Genomic DNA, 27,500 nt, shown 5'->3' with positions numbered 1-27,500 from the left:
TATCTATCTCAATATCAACAGCCTATAAAATGAAAGTAGGTCCCGTGTCTTACCCAAACATTGAAGGTCTCGGAAGATATCCGGGGTAAACACCATAATATTGAGTTGAGTGATCAGTTTCTTTCTACTTCACCTCTACTTTCGCCAAAACTAAGTTACTGCATGAATGTGACTCATAGTCGTCATTTAAAACCAAAAATAGATTTTTCAAGAAGTTAAATTGTGCAAAATAGAACAACAAATTCGTAATCAAAACAGCAAAACCAAAACAAACAAAAAACCCAAAACAAACAAACGAAAAAAACTTCGCAAAAATTACAAGTGCATCAATATAAAAACAACAGGTTTTATTTAAATAATGTAACATCCCACTTATCGTTCTATTCGTCAATATGTTAAGATTTTTTCTTATCCACCTACAAATCCATACCTTTTAAAATAATATCTTTTAATCTTTGTTTATTTATCCATCTATTTACTCCTGCATCATATGCTAATAAGACACCGAACAACCTCCGATTGTCATTTAGTTTGCTTTGGGATTTTATCTGTATTGGCTCTCAATGTTTTAAAAACGAAATTTTCTTTTATTATTATTTCGTCTTCCAATACATTTAATGAAGACTGCAGCAGATAAAAGTTATAATAATCACAATTGTTTTCAGAATACATCTGAATATTGACCTCCACTGACTATACACATATCCTTAATTTTGGCAGATAAATTTTGCATCAAATTCTGAGCGATTACGATGACCACCAACTTGTTAAAAAGTCTCACGTTTCAGTCCATTTTTGACATTTAACCTTGATTGAAATTGGTTGAAGTTAAAGTTTTCTAAATAAATGTACTTTGCTAGTGTACTTGCAGAAAAAGCTCTCAATGGGACGGGCCATGTTTGGATTTGTTTGTGTTATTAACTTAAAATCTGAGATAAAGGGATCTAATCGAGAGGCAAACGCTTTATCTCATTAAAAATATGAGAATACATTACTACACATCTGTACATTTTCACTCAAAATTTGTAATATATTGTAGATTTTGTTGATTTCAAAAGCATTCGAGAAAATCGAGGCGTACATCATCGATTAAATAGAAAATCTGTGATGTTCGGTTCGCAAACAATTTTTACTTATTTATTTAATCCTCTTCGTCGTTTAGCATGGAACATACGGCGCCAATGAGGTTCCTCCCTGCTTCTTACCGCTCTCATTTATCATCATTCCCTCTCTACTGTCCTTCTCAAAGTGCCAAGTGGTCTGTCTCTTTTCCTCTCCCCTCAGGGAGGGGGGGGGGGGTAGGTGTGTGTGTGTTTGTGTGTGTGTGTGTGGGGGGGGGGGTTGTGGAGGGAATCATCTCAGTGTTGAGTGAGGCAATCTGTACTTGTTCATACGTAACAGATGTTTAAACCACCTCCATCGTCTTTTTGATAATATTTTGCAGTTCGACCTTTTACCTATACTTCTATTTATGTTTTTGTTCATGTGTTATGAACGACAGGGTAGGTAGAAATGTGGGCATGTTATGCAATAAATTACGCATTTTGATCAATGAATGAGTGACATTCATTCCGAACTATAGATTATACTGATTAATAGCTGCTATAGACTGTGAACAATAAGAATTATGAAACAAAAATGAATATAATAGTTTTGCCCCCCCCCCCCTCCAAATACTTAGTACGGAAAGATCGGCCTTTTAACTCTTCTTCATCTAACAACAAAATCATCATTGATGATTTGCAAGTAATTGTTGATAGCTGAAGAAGGGTCTTTGAACCCAAAACGTTCGGGATTTTTATATTTTTAAAGGCTGCTATTTTTTAAAACAATGTGTTCACCCATGGAAAATAAGTTCAACTTACTCTGCATGACCGTTACAAATTTCATCTCATTCCTGTCAGTTATTCACTTCTTAAATTCCTCATTACTTCACTCAACCTTCACCAACTTGGATTCACAAAGATCATGAGCATCGCAAGGACAGATGAACCGTTAGATAGATATCTGGGGAGAGATTCAGAGAAAGAGAATGATGGAGAGAAATAAAGAAAGAAACAAAGAGAGAGATAGAGAGAGAGAGAGAGAGAGAGAGAGAGAGAGAGAGAGAGAGAGAGAGAGAGAGAGAGAGAGAGAGAGATAAAAGGAGAAAATAATAGCGTCTGTCCGCATGTGTGTGTGTCTTTGGAAACGCGAGTGTGTTGGTATGTATTTAGTCAGTGTACGTATTTTTCTAACGGAACAAAAGAAATAGAGATTCTAAAGATATCATGTGTATATATTATATTAAAGAATCAAAGGTGATGAAGCTTACAAATTGTATATCTTGCGCGCGCTCTCTCTCTCTTTATCTCTCTCATACACACACACACACACTTACAAACACGCACTCTCTCTCACACACACACGCGCGCGCGCACACACACACACAAACCGTGGCCTTCGTGAACTCTTATGGCCTGAGACATCGTCTCGACTGGCGATGTGACGTCACACTCCCGGTCCATCCGCTTTCGTTTTGAAAACCGGTTAATGGTTGACTGTGTTGTCATTCATTTTCAATTCATTCTTATCGGATTATTGTACCCTCTTGTTTTCTATAGATAATTTGTTAAATAGTCATTCATATTTTGATAAATACCATCCATTGTTTTGCATTTTCAACATGCCTCGTAAGTGCTGTGTGCCAAATTGTAAAGGAAATTATTATCCTTCTGAGAAAGTGTCAGTGTCTGCGTTTGAATTTCCCTCGGATTTAGATAGGAAAAACCTTTGGTTGAGGAAGATACCGAGACAAGATTTCCAACCTTCTTCTACAGCTGTGGTATGTGAGCGTCATTTTTGTGACAGATTTATTGTCAGAGTAGATTCTGTCACAAGACCTGACGGTTCCATTCTCAGTGTAGAGAGAAGCATACCAAAATTGACCAAAGATGCCTATCCTTCCATCTTTCCCAACTGTCCCTCCTATTTATCTACGAAAATATCCATGAAACGGAAAGCCCCCGACGAAAGGCGAGATGCAGTTTTAAAGAGAGACGATGAGTCTTTTAAACGATGGGTTGAAAATGTTCGGATTAAGAATTATACAGAATTCTGTGGCAGTTTCAACACCAGAGTTGATGCGAAATTATGGATTTATCGTTTTTTTCTTGCCTCATCGTCTTCACCTGATGATCCACCAATGCCTGACCACTGCACCCTTTGCCTTTACAGGATTATTGATACTGTTGACAGTGCTCCAAAGTTGCTGTCTTCAATCAAAGTTTTCTCTGACATGCATGTGGAAATATTTTCTGATAATCGTAAGTATTTACCTTGAAAATTGACATGTTTAGAGTTAGAATAAATGATTTCTAAAATAGTAATAGTGCTAGATAGAACTCAGGGTATAAGTATAAAAGAGTAGTGCTGGTGTTAGAAGTAGTAGTAGCAGTGGTGGTGGTAATAGTAGCAGTAGTAGTAGGAACGCCAATATAGTAGTACTAGTAGCAATGGCAATATTAGTAGTAGTGACACCAATAATGGCAATGGTAGTCTACCACTAACAGTAGTTCTAGTAGTGGTTGTAGTCGTATAATAGTAATTGCAGTAATAATATTCTTGGTAGAGTAGTAGTTTGAAATAATATTATTAGCAGTAGTGGTAGTAGTAACACTAATGGTAGTAGAAGTAGTAATAAATATAGTAAGTATAATTTTTATTAAAGTCTATCGTAATGCTGTGATGTTATTATATACAATTAAAAGATATATTATTATCTCACTATCAACCATTTTATATGGATCTTGTTTAAATGATGAAAGAAGACAATAAAAAAGATACAACTTATTTTTCATTGAAGCATGGAAATTATAATATATGTTAGTGTGATGACTTGACCATTATTTTTTTCTTTGTTTTTCAGAAAGGGTTCCTGATAGCGCCATTGCATGGATTTTTGGGAAAACGTCTCCCCCAACTCTTACATGCTGGTCTCAATTTGACACTGTCCTTTCCCATTTTTGTCATGGGAATGGATTTGATAGAAGTAACTTGGAGGACCAGCTGCAACTTTATGTTTCAGCTATTGATAGTCTATGCAACAGTGTTGACAATGATGAAGATGATGAGTCCAAGTCTTTGTTCATGCCAAAAGTTAGGTTTTTGGTTGAGCAGCTTAAGTTAGTTAACTTGTCTGTAAAACGTTACAGTTGCTCTACCCTTATCTGGGCATTCCAGTTGTTTGCATCTGCTCCTTGTGCCTATTCTCTTCTAAGGAATTCCTTTCTTACTTTGCCTCATCAGTCCTATCTAAGAAAACTTTCCTCTGTCTTTGAAATGAAGACTGGTTTTCCTAATTCTAAAGATCATGAAGCATATTTAAGACAGCGATGTCTTAAAATGCAAGAACATGAGCGTGATGTCGTTCTCATGATGGACGAAATTCATATTTCTCACCAGTTGTCGTATAAAGGGGGGAAACTTGAGGGCTCTGCATATAATTGTCAGGTTTCTGAGGCAAGCACTGCCCAGGTCTTCATGATTTCCTCAGTTCTTTGTAAACAGAAAGATGTTGTTGCCATTTTACCTGTAAAAAATATTGATGCTCGTTATTTGCAATGTTTGCTTCTTAAAACATTGCACGTTCTTCATGATTTTGGTTTTCATGTTTTGTGTGTTATTTCTGACACCAACAGAATTAACCGCAATGCCTTTGCTATAATGTCTGGGGGAAGTCTTTGTCCATCTATTCCAAATCCTGTCATTCCTTCAGAGAAACTTTTTTTTAATTTTTGATACTGTCCACCTTTTCAAATGTATTAGAAATAACTGGACGTCTCAAAAAGACCTGGAGAAGACTTTTATGTTACCACCTGTACTGACCAACAATGAAAATCCTTCATCTTCAGTTACGAGAGGATCCATGTGTCACATTACAAAAGTATACGAGGAAGAGAAGTCATCAGTCGTGAAACTTGCTCCATCTTTGAATCGAAAATGTTTGAATCCATCGCCTACTGAGAAACAGAGTGTTCCACTGATGTTGAGAATTTTTGACAGATGGAATGCTGCTGCCTTGGAGCACTTTGGATCCAAATGGAATGTCAATGTCAGTGGGACAGTATCATTTATATTCTTCATTGTACAGCTATGGAATGTTCTAAATGTCAAGCATCCACTGAAAGGCAGGAGATTGAGGGATGAGAGGTGCAAGCCAATTAATTCCATTTCTGATTCCAATTTCTCATTTCTTCAAGATGCTTTGACTTGGTTCAAGGACTGGAGCAGGTTAGGGATGAAACCACGAGAAGGAGTATTGTCGAGAGAAACCATGGATGCTCTTGTTCACACTATTTCTACTTTTCTTGAATTTGTTCCTTATCAAACTCTTACGAAAAGAGCATAGGTCATCTTCTTTTCCTTCTCATTATTGGATAAGACTGGAGGCACATGTTTCAGACAACCATCAGGTTTAGATTCCTGCGGGAGCTCACTACGTATGTGGGGTATGTAAGGGCTGCCCATTTTATATATCAATCGCCAGCTCCATGTCACATGTGTCTCCATGTCAAGTCCAACTCTATGTTTTCTCATTCCTTTTCCTTCTTATTACCATAAAATCACATCTCTTTGTTTATTGTCATCACTGATATTTTTTTTGGATTAACAATTGACCAGTATGTACATATCAACATTATGTATACATTTACAAAAGATATAATAGATATATAGTGTCTGCAGATTGAACTCTGTGGAACCTGTAGGTATCCAACTGATTTTTTTGAGTTCCAAGCTGCACTGATGAGCTGTTGAACAGCGAAACACTATATTTTTATAGTCAATCTATAGTTTATATATAGTGTCTGCAGATTGAACTTCTTGCGTTTCGTGCCCAGTAATTATCATTGACGGAGCAAGGTAATGTTTTGTTTATTTTATTTTTTATATTAGTATTAGCCTACTATTGCCCATATTACAATTAAAATTTTGAATGAAATAAAGATTTAAAAAGAGCATTTAGCCCCCTTATTATTCTTGTACAATTCTTTTTTTATGAGAAATAAAATCTTGTATTTTTTGCTAGGACTTGAGATCCAGTGTGTAGTACAGCGAAATAGTAATGAGAGGTGTGTGTTGTATGCGAGTGGAAAAAAATAATTCATGCCAATTATTTCTTCTTAACCATGCCAAATATAGCTAGCATTTGGGGGGGGGGGGGGGGTTAATTTTTTTGTCGTGTTATTTATAAACTGTTAAAAGTGAGCATAATATAATTATGTGAAAATGAAGTGTAAAAAAAGTGGTTTGCTATAAATTTCAATGACAAAAGTAAATGATCTTATTATAAATATTCGCAATCGTTATCGTCGAAGTCCAAGAAAAATGGAAGTCGGGTTGATATAGGATCATTTGCATCGGCAAAATGAGTTTGAATGAAAAATAAATGCTAATCAACGAAATCAATAATTAATAAACATCTATTTTCTAAGGAAAGTCGTTAAATAATGCATATCGAATTTTTAAAATCTGGGTTTCCTAAAAGTTGGCCACAAAAGTTCCAATCTGGAAAATCTATGTTTTTCCTGCCTCGCTTCACTGGTAACACACACAGCCGCCCGCTCGGCTCGCTGTCTCCTCTCTCTCACTTGTTATGATTGAGAGAGTGACGTCACTGTATCCAGTCTTGGGCCTCTAGTATAACGAAGGCCACGCACAAACACACACACACACACACTCTCTCTCTCTCTCTCCCTATCTCTTTCATCCATCTACGTTACTCCATTCATATCACCATTTTCACTCACTCACTCACTCATTCCCCTACCGTGTGCTATATTATTGTCGTCGCTTGCCCGACTGTTGCTGTCAGTGGCATCAAGGTAATGTCTTTGCGTGAGTGAGTTGAGGCGATCTGGTCTCGTCTGGCAGCGCGCGTGCTATGCAGATTGGCACCAGATTGTAGAGGACAGGAGGGCGGGGACGTAGTGTGAAAGATGGTCAATACTCATTCCCTCACTCTCTCCCTCACACGCAAACACTCACACACACACACACACGCACACATATCACACATACTCACTCTCTCAGTCCCTCAATCAGTCACTGATTGCGATTGTGTGAGCGAATTGCCACAAACATTGGGGGGATGTGTCAACTAGTTTCCGTCCCTGTAGCACGGTAGTCATTAGTCTTGTAATGTGTCATTCACATTAAAAAAAAGTGAATATGTTTGTGTCTTGAACAAGGATACATCTACATTGACAACGCCAGCCGATCGACAACTTACTTTATACTTGGAATTGTCAAGGTAAAAAATGTCGTTTGTTGTTGTCAACTCACGATTTCTAAAATAATCTTGATTGCATCTCTCTTTTCATCAAACATAAAACTGAATGCGACATACACAAATATAAAACGAATCAGAAAAAGTGTGAACGATACAGTGCTAAACACACCATAATATAAGATATCCCCCAAATCTTTAAATATTGAACAATCATCCTCAATGAAAACTTGTCTACTTTTCAACTGTTTAACATATTATTTGTTTATTTTGTGATTATTGTGCAAACCGCAAATAACATTATATTTGGTCAATCTTTTTTCGACAGATTATTATTATGCATATGAACTGCTTGACACCAAATAGTTTCCATATCTTGAAATACCCTGTAGTGCCATTGCTATTGTGTTCACTAAGCCTAAGAATAGATTTTAGTACAAAAACTTGGTCGTAAATCGATAGCGTGATGACGCCAATAAAACTGGGGGAGAGTAATTGGTTGGGCTTATAGTTATTTATATCATGTGTTCCATAGAGGTGACATACGTCACTGAGATGCTAACAACTTATTTGATTGGGTTATTCCAAAAAAAATAAATATCACAACTACCACCAATACATAAATATCTCGATGATTCAATATTTAATTCTATTTCTGTAACTGTGACGGTGTCGTCTTTGATATAAAATTGACATTCTAAAATAATGGTATATTACACACAATCATCACTATGAATCAATACAACGGCGTTATTATAAATACATAGATGTGACGATAATTGCGTTTAAAAAAAATAGAGTGCTACTCACGTGCTAAAAGGATTTTGTAATTCATAAACTCACAAATGCATAATGTCAGACGACATTGATAGAAACGTTTTTGTGTACAAAACAGAAAATCTAAATCCCACTTTAAGGGTGGAAAAAGAACGGGAAGGTATAGAGCTTGAGACTAAGCAAACTAAATCTCTCTCTCTCTCTCTCTCTCTCTCTCTCTCTCTCTCTCTCTCTCTCTCTCTCTCACACACACACACACAAACACACACACATATGAATATATATATATATATATATATATATATATATATATATATATATATATATATAATGGTCGCCCATGGTTGAGCTTTTACAGACATGCACAGTTATTTAATGTTATGTAATAATTATAGATATATAGTATGCGCTTGTCTAAGAAGCTCACAATATTGTCATCCGGAAGTATAACAGACCAACACACAAAACTATGAGTAACCTTGAACGTTTATAGTCTGGTTAATACAGTTTAGTGAGAATTACTCATAAACGCAATAACAAAGACACGCGTGACGTCAAATTCGTGCTATCTATAAAGTTCAAGCATGTCAGGATAGATGTTTTCAAAAGTTTCCTAAAATCACAGAGTTCGGGGGTGTCTTTGATTTCTTCATCTAAGTTGTTCCATGCTTCAGGGGCCCGGCAGAGAGAGATTTTAATCAGTCGTTCATTTTGAGATCGGAGTGGTCTTGCAGGTGTTTACCACGCAAGAAGCCCTGAGAGATAATTAGACCAAACTGTCTTTAATCGAGAAAACAATAAGCACTGCCTAGCCTTTTAGTTCAGCACAGATACCGGTAAGGTATATATTGAAGATGTAAAACGATTGACAGAAACCGTTTATCTCACTAATGCTTTTCATTGGTAAAATACCTTTTATAATTTGGGTCAGACAAATTTTTCAAATCCATGGAATAAGATGACTCAGATTTGTCAAAAAGTCTTAAACAAGTGACGTCAAAGATTATAGATTATTGTTCACGATCTTGAGGGCGAATATCTTGGCTGGCAAACTCGTAATGGTGAAAGATTTACTATCTATCTATCTATCTATCTATCTATCTATCTATCTATCTATCTATCTATCTATCTATCTATCTATCTATCTATCTATATATCTTCCTACCCATCTATTTATCTATCTATCTGTCCGCCTGTGTCTATCTATCTATCTATCTACCTAATTTTATCTATCAATTTCTCTATCTATCTATCTATCTATCTATCTATCTATCTATCTATCTATCTATCTATCTATCTATCTATCTATCTATCTATCTATCTATCTATCTATCTATCTATCTATCTATCCATCTATTTATATATCTATCTGTCCGCCCATGTCTATCTATCTATCTAATTTTATCTATCAATTTCTATATCTATCTATCCATCTATGCATCTACCTACCTATCGATAAATCTCTCATATCTATCCATCCACCTATCTATATACCATACTTCAAATATAATACCTATCTATTTCAATGTCAATTTTCTATATCTATAAACACATCTTAACTTTTCTGTCACAGAAACTAACAGAACGGCACAACACACACTTTGCCATCATCCATTATTCATACCAATTGGCGTCGTGGTTGTATGGGTTTTATTGTAGCTCTAAGTGAGCCGACTCAAACCATTACTGTTTTTAATGAATATCCCTTACTCTTATTTTAGTTAGTTCAGGGCCAATCTGTTTTTTTTTTCTGGAAACGAAAAGAAGAATTAAATGTGCACGTTTTATAGTACAAGTTGAGAACCGCAATATTTGCGGGGAAATAAATGCTATTTCGAAGGGGCACTGATCTATTTTAATTATTATATTATACTATTGTGTTGTGGAAATAATTTAGATCGCAACGAATCTTTTGAGCCATCATCGATCAAAATCGGTTTAGTAATTAAATATGCGGATGCGAGCGAATGAATCTGGCAACAGGGCGACCAGATGGCGATTACCAAGAAGCAACAATCTGGCAGATTTTATAAATAATTATCTGAGTCAATGGGTAATAGGAATAGATAAAGAAGTGGACTTTTGATTGTAAATACCAGGCACACAACAGACAATTCATCGTGAATTATATTCACAGTTACGAATGACGTAAAATGAGAAAATCAGAATTCTACAGTCACTTTATTTGTATTATAAATACATGTTAAGCCATCCATCCGCCAACAATTTCTCAGCTCACATCAAATTATTTTCACTGGGATAGGATGAAAAGAGTCGATTATAAAAAATATAAATAAATCCATTCAGAATTAAAGAAAAGTCTTGGCATTTGTCTAAAATTAAAATAATTTTGTAGGACATATCTAACTTAGGTTAATCAAATCGACTAAAATGAAACAAAAATGTCTAGGCCACAAGTTATTTTTATGATTGTGTTTTAAAATGTATATAATATAATATATCAAATGTGCCAATCTGGTAGTAGGCGGGAATGAATTCGATAAAGGAAACTGGGTTTAACATTTTTTTAAATAGCTTGAACATTTATATAGATAGACATACTCAAAGTGCTTTACAAGGTATCCCTAGCCAACAGCATCATTTAACTTGTCAGACGAGACACGAAGCCTGTAAGGCAATATTAGGAATTTTGTTTCCGACAGAAACAACGCTGTTAACGACCAGGTACTCAATTTACACGTGAATACCCGAGAATATAAGTATAGAATCTATTCAGGGGATTCAATTTTGCGACGCTCAGGGCGTACTCAAACCACTCGACCACAAAGCCGCACAATGACTACATTAAATTAAAAACGTCTGGCAAAAAAAAAAAATCCTTTTTGCAGATCTGGCTATTCATAAATGTATATTATTTGAAAATTTCTGGAGAGGACAGAGACAATCCTAAATAAGTAAAATTAAAGGAAAAATATCAGACAATTGCCTCTAACTGTTTCTGGTTGCTATTGTGTATTAAACAATAAACTTCCTGATTTGACGATCAATATGGTGACGTTAAGTAATTGCAAGAAACTTAGCGCTTAGCTCTATTTAATGCCGTTTTCCATACAATTAAATAACGATCAATAATCAAGAATAAGCGAAATTTGAAATTATAACTTATAGTGAAAAATTCACTCCGAATTCTAATTAATAGTGTAATCTGTTAAAATGCCTTTTTCTAATTTTGGACAGAAACGTGGATTTTTAAGTTGGTCATGTCGATAAATGGAGATGACTCTCGATATGCCAAGAGTCTCAGACCGTCTTTGAAATCTCAGGTTTAAGAATGTTTGGTAATATTTTCTGATTCTATTACATGCGTTGAGGTCAAATACTAATCACAACATCCTCCAGCCAGAAATAACGTATCAACACCAAAAAAAAACAAACTATGTGTAACCTTGAACGAAGTTGACTTCACTCAGGTCTTTGTTATTATTTTTTGCCACCCATGTTTTTGAGCGATTCTCACTAAATTGTATTATCCAAGGTTACACAAAGTTTTGTGTGTTGGTTCGTTATATTTCCGGATGTCAATTTTGTGAGTTTTTCAGCCAAGCGTTCAACATCTATATTCTGATTGATATACTTTACCGAGAACTAATCATTAACATCGGTGTCTAAAAATAATAACAAAGAGCTGAGTGACGTCAATTTTGTTCCTTCTATTGTTTGCCAGTAGCAGCTTGACCATTGCATTCAAATCAATCCATGACCATACTGTATTTGACAAAAGTGCTGAACGCTCTATTCCAAACCTGTTCTCGTGAGACCGTTGTGCTCATTATGCCCCTGTCCCTGCAATGGACACCATTTTACTCATTTTCCTCTGCTTTTCGATTAACTCACTCAATCCTAGAGATTTTTGCTACTTTTCAAAATTGGAAAAAATGTATTAAAAATGAGCATGTACGTAGATAGTTTTATTCAGCGATCATTAACATGCATAAACTAATTTAGCTTTCATACTATATAGGCCTATGATTTGTCTCAGAGAAAAATGTTATAAATAAACATGGAGTAAAAGTAACCCGGGTAAACTACAGATAGAATGCGCTTGGCCAAGGAGTTCACAACATTGCCATCCGGAAGTATAACGGACCAACACACAAACTCTGTGTAACCATGAACTTTTAAAGTCTGCTTAATATAGTTTAGTGAGAACAACTCACAAACGCGGATGGCAAAAACAATAACAAAGGCCTGAGTGACGTCAACTGCATACTATCTATAGTCGGTGTTAGGGTTGAGTGAGTTAACAGAGGGACACGTGACAGTTGACTTGCATTGTCATATGACTTGTTGATGTAATTCGACCCGACGTTACATACATGCAGGTCTGACAGCCGAACACACTTATGGGCCTAGTTTAAAATTGTTACAATGGACAATATTGTGCGTTATTATTATTTTTTTTTTTGAGATTTCCATTACAACAATGATCCCATAATGAAGTAGGTTATCAGACCTTCAAAAAAGAGTACTTCGTATTAGACCGTAGCCGTCGTGAACTCATAGCCTGGTACTTACTGACCAAACAATATGCTAAAATACTAGGTCAGAGCAAAAGAAGGCAAATCGTGAGTTGTATTTAATATTTCAATCAATGTGATAATTTATTTCTCTTTGAACACCACTGGCAATAACTCAAAAGGCGCTGGGCTGCGCTAATCTATAAATAACATCAAAATTCATTAAAATACAGATCCTAGTGACAGGCGGTAAATAAATTGGCGAAAGTCTCACTCATAAGGCACTGGTATCTCTTAAAATTCGGCTCATAATTTTTCATGAATTGTTTGATTTGTGAGTCTTAATTTTTCGTAGATCACCAAGAACTTTCAAACACTGTTTCCCTGTGAGTTATCCTCATTATGGTATTCATTGTGATGGACACAACTAAGGGACAGAATTAATGACAAACACATTCTCCTATTTATATCGGACTGTTTGTCACAAACAAACAGCAACTAATTTTTTTGGAAAAACTAAAAAAAAAAACAAAACACTTTTTTGTTTTTATCAGATAAAAAAGTAAAATAAACCAAAAACTGTCGATCTAGCTAGCTCCAATAGAAGAAATAGTATCTAAGAGTTTAAGACATAGTGTGGACAGAGTTTCAACTTTGTCCATACTCTTTTGACACTTTAAAAGCTTCAACCATGATAATGTTCATACTAGAGCATCCTTTCTTTTGTTTATATTCCATCATTCAACCCTTAAAACGACTTTGTTTATTTTTTTTTTTTCAAATGACTTAGTATTGTGTATGTTTAGTGACGAACGTCGCCATGAAAACGGGGCTCCGACGATTCAATCCTCTGTATTTCAATTTCGGCAGAAACTGAAGAGGAATAAAACAAGAGGATCAGAATTGATATGCGCAGACATCAGTCAATTCTTCGGTATTGACAGGACGACGAAAAGAAGAAAAAGGAAGATAGTGGTAAAAACGAAAATAAGAAAAAGAAAGACAGTGCAAAAATAGAGGAAAATGGAAGATTGTGGTTTGGCCCTATGCCCCGCCTAAAACTTAGAGGATTAAGTAAAGTCAAGCTCTTTGATTCAAACGGGCGTATGTCTGAATTTAGAGTGGGACATTTTTTAGGTGTAGACGCCGCTACCGTACTTTGACAAACGGTTTTTCAAATGTTGGCCATAAATGTGAGCTTTCTAATTTTGTTATGCTTTAAGGTGACCCTTAACCTCTCAAAAATTCTTTAATCTGAGATCTCAAAGAAGTTCAAGGTTTTCGAATTTTTGATAAGTTCAGAGTCATCTTAATGAATTGATACTCATTGAAGTATAATGTTACTGACCAAAATGAAAGACAGCGTTTTGTCAGCGTATGGCAGATTTGGGGAAAAGGAGTTTTCAAGGTTCTCTCCACACTATCCAAACACTGACAATATTTGGCGTACTTTGGCCAGAAAACTCGTCATTCAAATAGGACTTCATCGAAATCCCAGGTTTGGGAGTTTTTTCCCCCCAGATGAGTGTCCTTTTAATCGATCAATAGTTGAAGGACGAGTTTTCTGGCTAAAATGTTTAAAAACGTGTTTTTTTCAGTGTATGTCAGAACAGTAGTTCTTTCTTTTCAAATAGTCTACGAGGGTTTAATCATGTAAGTGCTAAAGAGATTTCTAGGTATCAAGATGTTTAGGAATCTCGGCTTTGAATGGGTCTCAACTCGATTTACGTCAGTTGGCTTACATTTAATTTCAAGTCATCCGTTTAAGGTTTACTAGATATCCCTAAACTTCATCCTATCATTGCATTTTCAACACATGACTTAACTAGATGCTACTTGTTTTGAAACAAAAGTGAAAAATGAAAAAAAAAATGTTTTCAGAGATTATTCAAATTATTATTGAGTAATGAGTGAGAAAAACATTGTCAAAAATATTTAAATACATTCAACCTCATGTTCCTTACAGTTCCATGACATTGCCCTTACACTCAAAAACACACATACACATACACACACATACACACACGCAGAAACACACACACAGACACCTTACAATATTGACCAAATAATAATATAATTGGTCAGCAAGGAGGTCGTCGATGTTGGAATCTGGCTGTGACAAACGCAGTAGGTGGCCTTCAGTCTGAGGTGAATTAACAAATAACATGACAGAGCACACAAACTTATAACTCACCAGTAGTAACGGAGCAAGAAACCCAGGTAAAGCTAAAGCAGAAAGTCTTCAAAGAAGAAATCCTCCTCGAACAAGTGTCTAGGTCCTTAACTTGTTGCACTCTAAATGCGATGGACCACGCCGAGGTCATGACTCCTAGGTGCCTTTCTCCAGTTTTTTTAAAGTGTCGGCACGGGAGCTTGAACCCACGTCCTACTTCGAATCAGGATCTAATTCTGGCGTATTTTGTGTGTGGTTTTATTCACTGCGCCATCAGTGCCGATGATGTAATGAATCACTTAATAATTATGTTGTTGATGCAGTTCGTCCCCCCCCCCCCCTCCCTGATCCATATCCAATGAGATCTCCTATCTGCGGTTTCAATAAGGGTTCGAATTGCTTCTCTTCTTTTAAGAGTTCATGTATCGATGTTCCCACAAACTCTACTTCAACTGCAAAGATTTTGTCTTTATAACCATTCTGTCCAAGTATGCAACTTTCTCAGTTGTATAGATATGTATAATTCAGTTTTTGCGACCGTTGATACAAGTGAATTCTCTGTTTGTTGCTTTATCTTTTCTTATGATCCAACATTTTAGCTTAGACTTTAAGTTGCAGTCGTGTACACACCAATACGAGACTGCATGAACTTTCCTATATTTGTTTCTCTTGTTATTATCTTCATTTATCGTAATAAACAATCTCTGTTGCAGTTTTACCTTAAAACCTCCAAACCATCTTGCCGTTTGTTATATTAATGTCTATCCATGCATCTCTGTGTATTTTTGAACCACCCGTTGGTGTCATTAAGACACCTGGATCAAATATACACTGTGAGATGTATTACTGTTGACTACTGTTGCATGAGATAGAAATAGAGAAATGACATGGTAAAAGAGTGTAAACTGGAGAGAGAGAGAGAGAGAGAGAGAGAGAGAGAGAGAGAGAGAGAGAGAGAGAGAGAGAGAGAGAGAGAGAGAGAGAGAAACATACATTTTGTACCATGTTATATGTATTTCAATTTATATATAAAATTCTAATAATGCAGATGTTTCTTTCAGACACGTTATATCATGATGATATATATTTCATTACGATTTGATTTATTAACTCCGTCGCGGCGAAGGCTAATTTCCACCGGTCCCTAATTTTAAAAAAAATTATTAAACTGGTTTTAACGGCAAGCCAAACCTTTCCTATTAGAGGAACTGTAACTCACTTGTTAATTACGGATTGATCCAAACGCTGTTAATTAAGTTTCGAGTTTTTATATCGACGGTTTTATCAAATGACCCAAGACGTTTTAAGAAATGATTTTCTAATAATTAAATTGAAGTTTTCTTGAATGTTTATGGTCTAAAAAACTGATATCACCTCGGTTTTTGTGTTTCAAAAATCATTTATATTTTATATTTCAGCACTCAAATTGGTAAGATGTTTTATCCATGTTGGGACATGAATGTATGAAAATCATAACATGACATTATGACTATTTATAATAGATGGTATACGACTTACCAAAAGAAGAAAGTGTTATTGAAAGAAGACTGAGTTAAAGAGTAAACAATACATGATCAAGAACTAATCCCTGCCGAACTCCATATCTTATAGACTTGAGCACCAATAACAGCAATGTGTTATGCATTGTTATTAAATCTAAATCTTGCTTTGTTTTTACAATTAATGACAATTTTAGATACGTCTGGTTCATCACCAAAAATTAAAAGTAGAATGTTCAATAGACATGTTAGGGAAGATGGCGTTTTATAAAGATTATGCTTTTAAAAGAAAATTGTTACTCGAGCCTAAATAATAAGTTTTTGAGGCAATTATTTTGATAAATCTCAGGATTCAAATTGTAAATTTGTTGCTTAAAAAGTTATGAATTCGCTGTCAAGAGGAAGCTTTTCCAGCTCATTCCTGATCGAAGAGCTTTTGCTCTGAAAAGAACCTTGGTCTCAGAGGAATTTGGTGAGACTGAGAAAACGCTTATGACATCTTGACAGTACAGTTTTTTGTTGTTCGTATAGAACCTTTTGGTGGAAACAAATGTGGATTTATAAAATTGTTTTTCTTCTAAGTAAGTTTTAATCTGTCAGTGTCTTGCTTTGTTTTATGTGCCATTTAATCTCAGCTTAGATTATTAACCCCCAATTTGCTCACTTGAACAACATGCGTGATTCCTGTTGAGATCAGACATCCTGTTTGATGAATTATCTATATTCCTTCGTGGAATGCCAAGGCGACGATATCTATGATGTCGTGGCGGAAGGGCATTTTTAAAAACTCTCAGCTGCCCTTTTCCGTCCTTGATGTCATCATTAAACCACCGTGCTAATCTTAATGATAATGATGATAATGAGGATGATGATGATGATGATGATGGTGATGATGATGACGACGATAATGAGGAGGAGGAGCAGGGGAGTGGAAGAGCGGGGGCACTAATAGGAGAAATATTATATTAACGATGCGCACAATGATTCTGCAACTAATGCCTTTTGACTTATTTTCGCATCAACTTAATGATAATATTGTTTGGAAATTCTCTTCTTCTTCTAGGTTCCATGCCTGGTCCAGGCTTCGGATACTGCATGAATTATCTCTCTCCATTCCTCCCTGTCTCTTGCCTTTTCAAACAGCTCTTGGATTGTTAGGCTGGTGAAGCCCTTCAGTTGGTCTATGAGTGTTTTTCTTTGTCTCCCCCGGGCGCGTTTACCAGGTATTTTTCCACAACTTGCCAGGTATTCATTCTTATCTTTCCTTACTATGTGTCCGAAAAAGGATAGTTGTCGATCCACTATTAAGGGCATTAGTTTCCTTTGTTGGTATGTTTGTTTTAGCACTTCTTCGTTCGTTTTGTGTGCAGTATACGATATTCTCTGCATCCTTCTCAAGCACCACATTTCAAAAGCTTCAATGTTCTTTTGTGTTTCTGCATTTGTAGTCCAGCTTTCGCATCCGTATAACAAGATTGGCCACACGTAGCACTTCAAGACTCGGAATCTAATCCCGAACGACATCTGTTTGTTTTTCAAAATGTTTCCCAGGTCCATGAAGGCCTATTTGGCTTGAGTTATTCTTGCTCGTATGTCTCGGTTACATCTTCCATCTGTTGTCACTATTGAACCTAGGTATTTAAAACTTTCTACGTTGGTAAGTTGCTCGCCGTGAATCGTTATATTGCAGGTGTTGTTGTTTTCGGGGTTTTTCTGTATTACCATGCATTCCGTTTTGGTGATATTCACTTCCATTCCCTTGGCTTCACTATCTACTACCACTTTGTCAACAATCTTTTGAAGTTGGATTTCTGATGTTGCAATGAGTACCGTATCGTCTGCGTATCTTATATTATTTATGTTGTGACCTCCCACTTTTATTCCCTCCATATTATTTATGCCCCTCATGATTGTTTCTTGGTATAGATTAAACAGATCTGGTGAGGCAACACACCGTTTGGAAATTACCCATGCATTTTTACAGTTGTGTGTGTGTGTGTGTGTGTGTGTGTTTTGTGTGCGTGTATGTGATTGTTTGTTTTTGCCACTTATCCCAGAATGTAATTAAAGATACAATTGGTACATAATTAGCTAGTTGCCCTCCCACCTGCTCACAAGGAATCATAGTGTGAATGCTTGCACCAAAGTTAATTAGTGATGAGCTTAAAACTGTAATTATCTTTACTGCTCAGTCTAGTTGCCCCATAAGAAACGTCTAATTCCGTCTCTTACATTAACAAATAGGGGCAGTTGTATTGGCTAATTTCTTTTCTTAATTCGATTACCAATAGAATTGGATGTCCAAATCGATGCCAATTTCTGAATACCTAATTAAGAGAATACTATAAACCTTTGACCAGTGCGACCAGTATCGATTGCTTTTTTCGATCAGATTACATATTAACACCCACTTCTTAAGCGAGCATTGTACTTAAAAAATAAACTGCGTATTTCGGCATTTAATGATAGAAAAACCTCCAAGACGGATTAAACATAATTCTCATTATAGTCTTTATGGATCATAACAAGCAAAGTGATACGTTCGTTTTAATACTCATGTACGTTACCATCCGACAAATTATGTGTATGAAATTTTATATTACTTTTTATAACAAAAAATCATTATAGAAAGAATACAAAGACATCATCTCATATTTTTCCATATAATAGAAATTCCATTGCTCATTTTATCACATCGAATTAACAACATTTAACAATCCTTAAATTATCATTCTATTATTTATTTCCAGTTATACTTCAGCCCTTGAAAAATTACGCGTCACCAAAGTATAATATCGAATAAAGAGCAATGGGTTCTTACTAAAATTCTATTTCAGATTTGGTGTTAATGATTGGTTCATTAGGTGATGTTTGAAGAATGAGATATTCTATGATAATTAAAACATTATATTACACTTATGCTGTGAGCATACGCTGAGCTATTATGGTTTTCTCTCTTCAACTTATAATAACTAACAAAACGTAAAATGACATAATATCATTGTAAGAGTTGCTAAATAAAAGTCAAAGGTCCTTATCTAACCTGGAGAAAAAAAGGAATGTTCCGGTTAAAAATTCCCTGATATAACTATAATCATCATTTACATCATGACCAATCAGAAATAAATTTCATCATCATCATTATGGCTTATCCCTCCTGGACGTGGCCTTCGCAACTGCCAACCGAAACAAGCTTCTCTCCTGCGCCACCCTTCCTCATTCAGTCACTGGCTTATTCATCCATTCGCTGACGTCTTGTGACCATCTTCTTCTTGGGCTCCTTCTCCCTCTTTTACACTCCACAATACCCTCTAGAAACTTTTTTCAAGGGTGTCATGTCTCTTGATATGTCCAAGAAGAAAGTTTTAGTTTCTGTATCATCTTAATGAGATACGACTCCTTATTGCCCAAGGACTCTTTCACATTTTGGTTAATTTCTTTAGCTGTTCAGGGAATACGGAGAGTTTTCCAGTAGAATAATGTATATATATATATATATTATATATATATATATATATATATATATATATATATATATATATATATAGTTGAGGGAAATTAGCTGTAATCACGTAGAGTGCTCGACAGTTTCTTGGAGCGAAATATTTATTTGTTATCTCCTCCGACAACGTTGTTTCGTCCTATTGGAAACCTCAGGGAGGTCCTCTAAAAATCCTACTGTTCGGGGGGAATATAGTTGTGAATAGAATGAAACAACGTTGTTGGAGGAGATAACAATACGAGGTGAGAACAAATAAATAATTATATATACACATGGCAAAAAATCATCAAAACATAGGTATTTTAAGTTATGAAGCTTCTTGTCAATGGTATTTTAAGTGCTTTATAAGTTTGGAGTTTTTGAAATACTCAATGGTGATAAAAACATGTGTACACATTTGTCTCCGCGGGTAATTTTTATACGGGAGTACTTAAATAGTATTATTAAATTGTGATATAATTCTGGTATCCCTTTGACAGGATAAGCATTGTAGCAAAATTATTGCGGAGCGGATGTAAACGTCCTTCATTTTGCTCCATTCTCGCTCATGTTGCAACAGCTATAATAACATCAGACCCAATATTGGGTAACAAATAATGGACTTTCAGCGTATACCATGTTATGTTGTATCTGAAAATCTGAGAGTATTCTCTTTTTTATCACTTTCTCATTTGTTAAACATATCTGGAATATTTTGGCCTAAAAGCTCGTCCTTCAAATATCGATCGATTAAAAAAACCCTCTTCACGAAAAAGATATGACATCACACTGAAAAATATACAAAATGGTATCGCTGTTTATATGGTTTAGACACAGTTCAAATTTCTATATTGTATTCCCTTCTCCCCCCAGTCGGCCACAAAAAGCAGATTTAATACAATTTATAAATGCCCTTTACGTGTTTGTACCATTACAGTACTCATCACTGCTTTCCACCTAGTAAAACTTGTTCAATAGTCCCGCTAAAGAAAACAATTCTGGCTAACATCTTCAGTCATTCGGAAATTAGTCTGATTTAAGAAGTTATCTGGCGTACTCTGGAAAATATCGTATTTAACCCTCTCCTTACCGGCCAGTTTCAGAATTTCCCCCAAAACTTCACATCAACCAAACACAAAAATAGATTTTTAATACTCAAACACAAGATTAACAAGTATATTCTATGCATAAAAATGTTCAGCAAAATGAGCTCTACAATACAGTGTCACGTTTTTATGGCTATAATTAACAAATTTTCTTCAAATTTATGAAAAACAAGAATCATCAGATGAGAAAGTTGCTTGTTGCATCGTAACGAATGTGACGATTTTCCTGTAGTTAGTAAGGAGAGGGTTAAAAGCTTCGCGAAGTCCCTGGTTTGAGAGTTTTTGTCAAGGTGAGGGTAATTTAAATCGATCGATGTTTGCAGGACGAGTTTTCTGGCCAAATTTTTAAGTAGAAGTTGTTTTTTTTTCAAGAATACGGCAGTTAACGTTAATATTGCTTGAAATTTTGCCAGACGACTCCTGGTATCTTTTATAATATAGTTAACGCGACAGTATAACCAACATTTGAATTACGGTATTCTGGCATATTAGATTAATTTTGTTGGACAGCAAAGACGTCTTTGTTTGTTTTGTTTTTGTTTGCGGTTTTTCATTTATATTGGAGGAAGGCTATTCACATTATCTGAGAACTACCCAACATACGATGTTTAACACTATCGGATGAGAGACTGTAAAAATTGATTCATGCTGTTATAGTAACCACACATATCAAATTGTGAATAGAATTCCTTGGGGAATATTAAATGAGACACAGGAGCTCCAAAATACAATTTTACTTGTATTACATTTCTTTATCCAAACAGAGAATTGGATCCGTATTTCATTATCGACAGCTCGTATTGAAACTGAACAAAACAATCTATGCATAATTTAAATCTATTTCAGTCCTTTTTTGTTGACATGTAATGAAGACGAGGCAAACATTTAATCAAGCAAAGTCTTTCAAAATTTTAGAATTTTGTTATTATGTTTTGTATGACGTGGATAGAATTAAAATCGATAACATTCTCATTACCCGTTTTAGTTTTCTCCCAAGATATTCTAATCACATGCAATAATATGTGTTGTTAACGATTTTTACAATAACTATGATAGCTCCAAATGCAGTGTCATGCATATCTTTATCTTGATTTCGATCGATATCAAGCCGGTGTATTTCGCAGTAAAACGCATAGTTATTCATAGTCACTCAAAAACAAATATGATACAACACGAGTAACGCCTTTCTTAAACGATACAATAGCGTTAAAATGTTAAAAACATTGAAAGTATTGGAAACAACAATATAGATACAAACATTTTCAATTTTTAGAGATATTGCTATAAAACCTACTGGATTGTCACGTATGAAATTTGGGATTTGCTTTGCAGGGCAATATATATATATATATATATATATATATATATATATATATATATATATATATATATATATATATATATATATATATATATATCGTCGTAGCCCAATTATAAGTGGATTTCAGACCATGCTGAATAATTAATGCTGTATGTCTACGGGCAATGTCCGATTATCGTTTTATTGTGCGTGTGTCCACGGAGAGACAAATGATATATTCCCAAGCGGTTAAGAAATAAACTGGAGATAAAGACAACCTTCAATCATTTTAAGTAGTGTCCTGGCATTTCCCGATGGATACGATTATGGTTTAATCCCCTAAATAACAGAATGTTTATTATAGTATGTTATAAAAGTATCAAAGCCAAAGAAATAGCTAAAGCAATGTTGTAGATGCTACAGGATTTTGACAGACAATCAATACACCCTTTTAAAAAAAAGCAACATACAGTACGAATTGTGCAAAATGTAAATCGTGAAGAGGCTAAAATAACATGTATCGCCGCTATCAAATGTATTTCTTAAATTCCTTCCAATCTTGATATGACAGGAAGGTATCAAAATTTAATGACTAAATTTTATGGGTTGTCCCCAACATTTCAAAATTTGAAAGCTTGTTGTGTTCCGAGTTATAAAAGGAATGTCTACACTACTGGCATTCATGTCAGACGAGAGCAAACAACCAATCAAATCCTTTGGATTGAAGAAATGAAAATACCGGCGACAGCCTGCGGTCATTATCGATTTAACAAAAGTAAACAAAAGATTGAAATACTGTGATTTGACGAATTTCATTTAGATCACGAGAGTTGCAAGGGTCGATTTCATGTAGAGGCATTGATACTATTACGATCGTGTTTTTATATAACAACTGATATTGAAAATGAAAGTCTCACACCGATTTCTTACTGAAATAACACGAGTGTACCCTTATTAAGAAATGATCGAAGTCGAGATAAGGATCAATTCAAAATTTGCTGATATTTCCGATATTTTACTTGTTTGTAGTTGATATTCTTTTCAATAATTAATTTTTTAATACAAGGTTTATTATCGTGTTGCCAGTTGAAGTGTTAGAGTTTATTACGTAATAGTGCTTTTGTCGATCAAACATGATAATATTATTCCATTTAAGAACTTCCATTCCGAAAAAAAGGGCATTGAATATTTGATTTAAAAAATTACTTGTAACATACAAAACCGTTTCTCTGTTATATTGGCAATCTGTATTATGGGTTGGAGGGAAGGGAGAATGAAGGATGGGGGTGGCGTATGGCCGTATGAACGCGGAGTTTCGTCTTGTGCCAAAATAATATCGACATTCATCTTTGATAGAATTCGTGATAATGGAATTACATAAAACTGAATAGAGGAATTTTAAAACATTTGATTTCCTTTGTGGGACTATATTATTATGTCAGCGCATTCTTAAAACTGTTCAAGGTTTTTGATGAAATATTTCGTTTTATGGTCACATTTGTTCTAAGTAATCACTTTTTACAAGAAATTATAACATAATATTTTAAATAAATAAGAAATAGATAATATTAAATTAAATCAATTCATTCTCGGAAGACACATTTTTCTTTAGAATCTATCTCGAGAAGAAGAAAGAAACTGAGATAACCCAGGCGTCATTGCACCACTGAAAAGTGAAAATAAGGGCGATGTCTCTTTCTGAGGCAATCATTTTATCGAGGTGGGGTTTGAAACCGGCTTTGTCGGTAGGAAATGCTACGCATTGCCTATTGATTAGTGTGTTATGAAAATGTTTGGGTAACTGTTACAGGTGCAATTCTGATATGATAATGAGTTATTTTGATTGAATGACTAAGGTATCCTCCTTTTAATTTAATAACAATAACAATACTAAAATGGCCTGGAAGCTTCAATTTAATTTACAAAGACAGATAATGAGAACGTTTCGGGTTTCCCCCTTTGTCAACAAAATACAATGAATTAAACACGAAAAATAAGAAGATTGAGTTGTTAAGGCGAATATACAGAACTTTTATTAGGCATCATATTCAATCTTCCCTCGTACCTATGATTTTGATAAGTTATCTTTGAAAAGTTACCAAATGATTGGTAGTCGTTCATACACGAAACTCTATCAATTGTCATATCCAAGTCCTTGCTTTGAGTTTAGTTCCTCACCTGTCTTTGACACATTGGGCTGTCCAGATTCACCATTTTCCCCTGTCCTGTTATGCTTTATCCCATGTCAGCTCCCCGGTTTTAACAAGATATGTATTAACATTTTGGCCAGAAAACTCGTCCTTCGAGCGAGGTCCGAGGTTTTGCAATGATGGGATCATTTAAATTGATCAATATTTGAAGAACGAGTTTTCTGGCCACATTTTTAAATACATGTCTTCCCAGAGTACGGCAGTCAACTGGTTTAAGTCTCGTCGACAGTTACAAATAATCGTCTAATGATACATTGGTATAACATGAAGACCAACAAGATATGAAGTGAGTAGAAAAGTGCCAGAAGACAATAGAGAATAAAAATTTTTTTTTCCGCGGCGGTGGTGGGGTTTGAACCTGCGACCTTATTGGTACGACAACTCCGCCTGGCAGGTGAGAGCGTGGCTCTACCGTGTGAGCTATCCACGAACACAAAAATATTCGTTTCAAACTCAAAGTCATTTCTAGATCCCTCTCTCACCCACTTCTTGAGATCGCCGATTCGTTCACCACCATCGCGAAATAATTTTTGACCAGCAGTTAAGCTTAATAGCCAATATTCTCATCACAAACATATAACATAGAAACGATTGAGACATTGAGTATGCTCCGGTGTATGGGGTGAATTTTTAATTCAGAAAAGTGAGTGGAGCAGGCACTTATGTTAGTAACAACAAGATATGAAGTGAGTAGAAAAGTGCCAGAAGACAATAGAGAATAAAAATTTTTTTTTCCGCGGCGGTGGTGGGGTTTGAAAAAAATTTTTATTCTCTATTGTCTTCTGGCACTTTTCTACTCACTTCATATCTTGTTGTTACCAACATAAGTGCCTGCTCCACTCACTTTTCTGAATTAAAAATTCACCCCATACACCGGAGCATACTCAATGTCTCAATCGTTTCTATGTTATATGTTTGTGATGAGAATATTGGCTATTAAGCTTAACTGCTGGTCAAAAATTATTTCGCGATGGTGGTGAACGAATCGGCGATCTCAAGAAGTGGGTGAGAGAGGGATCTAGAAATGACTTTGAGTTTGAAACGAATATTTTTTGTGTTCGTGGATAGCTCACACGGTAGAGCCACGCTCTCACCTGCCAGGCGGAGTTGTCGTACCAATAAGGTCGCAGGTTCAAACCCCACCACCGCCGCGGGAAAAAAAAAAAATTTTATTCTCTATTGTCTCTGGCACTTTTCTACTCACTTCATATCTTGTTGTTACCAACATAAGTGCCTGCTCCACTCACTTTTCTGAATTAAAAATTCACCCCATACACCGGAGCATACTCAATGTCTCAATCGTTTCTATGTTATATGTTTGTGATGAGAATATTGGCTATTAAGCTTAACTGCTGGTCAAAAATTATTTCGCGATGGTGGTGAACGAATCGGCGATCTCAAGAAGTGGGTGAGAGAGGGATCTAGAAATGACTTTGAGTTTGAAACGAATATTTTTGTGTTCGTGGATAGCTCACACGGTAGAGCCACGCTCTCACCTGCCAGGCGGAGTTGTCGTACCAATAAGGTCGCAGGTTCAAACCCCACCACCGCCGCGGGAAAAAAAAAATAAATAAATTTATTCTCTATTGTCTTCTGGCACTTTTCTACTCACTTCATATCTTGTTGTTACCAACATAAGTGCCTGCTCCACTCACTTTTCTGAATTAAAAATTCACCCCATACACCGGAGCATACTCAATGTCTCAATCGTTTCTATGTTATATGTTTGTGATGAGAATATTGGCTATTAAGCTTAACTGCTGGTCAAAAATTATTTCGCGATGGTGGTGAACGAATCGGCGATCTCAAGAAGTGGGTGAGAGAGGGATCTAGAAATGACTTTGAGTTTGAAACGAATATTTTTCTGTTCGTGGATAGCTCACACGGTAGAGCCACGCTCTCACCTGCCAGGCGGAGTTGTCGTACCAATAAGGTCGCAGGTTCAAACCCCCCACCGCCGCGGAAAAAAAAATTTTTATTCTCTATTGTCTTCTGGCACTTTTCTACTCACTTCATATCTTGTTGTTACCAACATAAGTGCCTGCTCCACTCACTTTTCTGAATTAAAAATTCACCCCATACACCGGAGCATACTCAATGTCTCAATCGTTTCTTTGTTATATGTTTGTGATGAGAATATTGGCTATTAAGCTTAACTGCTGGTCAAAAATTATTTCGCGATGGTGGTGAACGAATCGGCGCTCTCAAGAAGTGGGTGAGAGAGGGATCTAGAAATGACTTTGAGTTTGAAACGAATATTTTTGTGTTCGTGGATAGCTCACACGGTAGAGCCACGCTCTCACCTGCCAGGCGGAGTTGTCGTACCAATAAGGTCGCAGGTTCAAACCCCACCACCGCCGCGGAAAAAAAAAAAATTTTATTCTCTATTGTCTTCTGGCACTTTTCTACTCACTTCATATCTTGTTGTTACCAACATAAGTGCCTGCTCCACTCACTTTTCTGAATTAAAAATTCACCCCATACACCGGAGCATACTCAATGTCTCAATCGTTTCTATGTTATATGTATGTGATGAGAATATTGGCTATTAAGCTTAACTGCTGGTCAAAAATTATTTCGCGATGGTGGTGAACGAATCGGCGATCTCAAGAAGTGGGTGAGAGAGGGATCTAGAAATGACTTTGAGTTTGAAACGAATATTTTTGTGTTCGTGGATAGCTCACACGGTAGAGCCACGCTCTCACCTGCCAGGCGGAGTTGTCGTACCAATAAGGTCGCAGGTTCAAACCCCACCACCGCCGCGGGAAAAAAAAAATTTATTCTCTATTGTCTTCTGGCACTTTTCTACTCACTTCATATCTTGTTGTTACCAACATAAGTGCCTGCTCCACTCACTTTTCTGAATTAAAAATTCACCCCATACACCGGAGCATACTCAATGTCTCAATCGTTTCTATGTTATATGTTTGTGATGAGAATATTGGCTATTAAGCTTAACTGCTGGTCAAAAATTATTTCGCGATGGTGGTGAACGAATCGGCGATCTCAAGAAGTGGGTGAGAGAGGGATCTAGAAATGACTTTGAGTTTGAAACGAATATTTTTGTGTTCGTGGATAGCTCACACGGTAGAGCCACGCTCTCACCTGCCAGGCGGAGTTGTCGTACCAATAAGGTCGCAGGTTCAAACCCCACCACCGCCGCGGGAAAAAAAAATAAATTATTCTCTATTGTCTTCTGGCACTTTTCT

The 27,500-nt window shown here is 35.9% G+C and overlaps 1 protein-coding gene across 2 annotated transcripts in view; it reads left to right on the top strand.

The window, feature by feature from the left end:
* Positions 1-27,500, top strand: part of LOC144962869 (uncharacterized) — a 186,010-nt gene that overhangs the window by 45,868 nt on the left and 112,642 nt on the right. Inside the window, exon 1 of one of the 2 annotated variants that reach the window (XM_078896228.1) lies at positions 7,083-7,291. The exons of the other annotated variant lie outside the window; for it this stretch is intronic. The gene's annotated coding sequence lies outside the window, so the exon portion shown is untranslated. Of the gene's footprint in view, positions 1-7,082; positions 7,292-27,500 lie in introns of those variants that run through there. 2 annotated transcript variants of the gene reach the window in all.

Source organism: Berghia stephanieae, chromosome 1 (genome assembly GCF_034508935.2).
Source record: "Berghia stephanieae isolate SIO BIC M18660-M18661 chromosome 1, UCSD_Bste_1.3, whole genome shotgun sequence".
Classification (NCBI taxonomy): domain Eukaryota; kingdom Metazoa; phylum Mollusca; class Gastropoda; order Nudibranchia; family Aeolidiidae; genus Berghia; species Berghia stephanieae.
The sequence above is the reverse complement of the archived record's forward strand: the minus strand, read 5'-3'. Positions and strand labels throughout refer to the sequence as shown.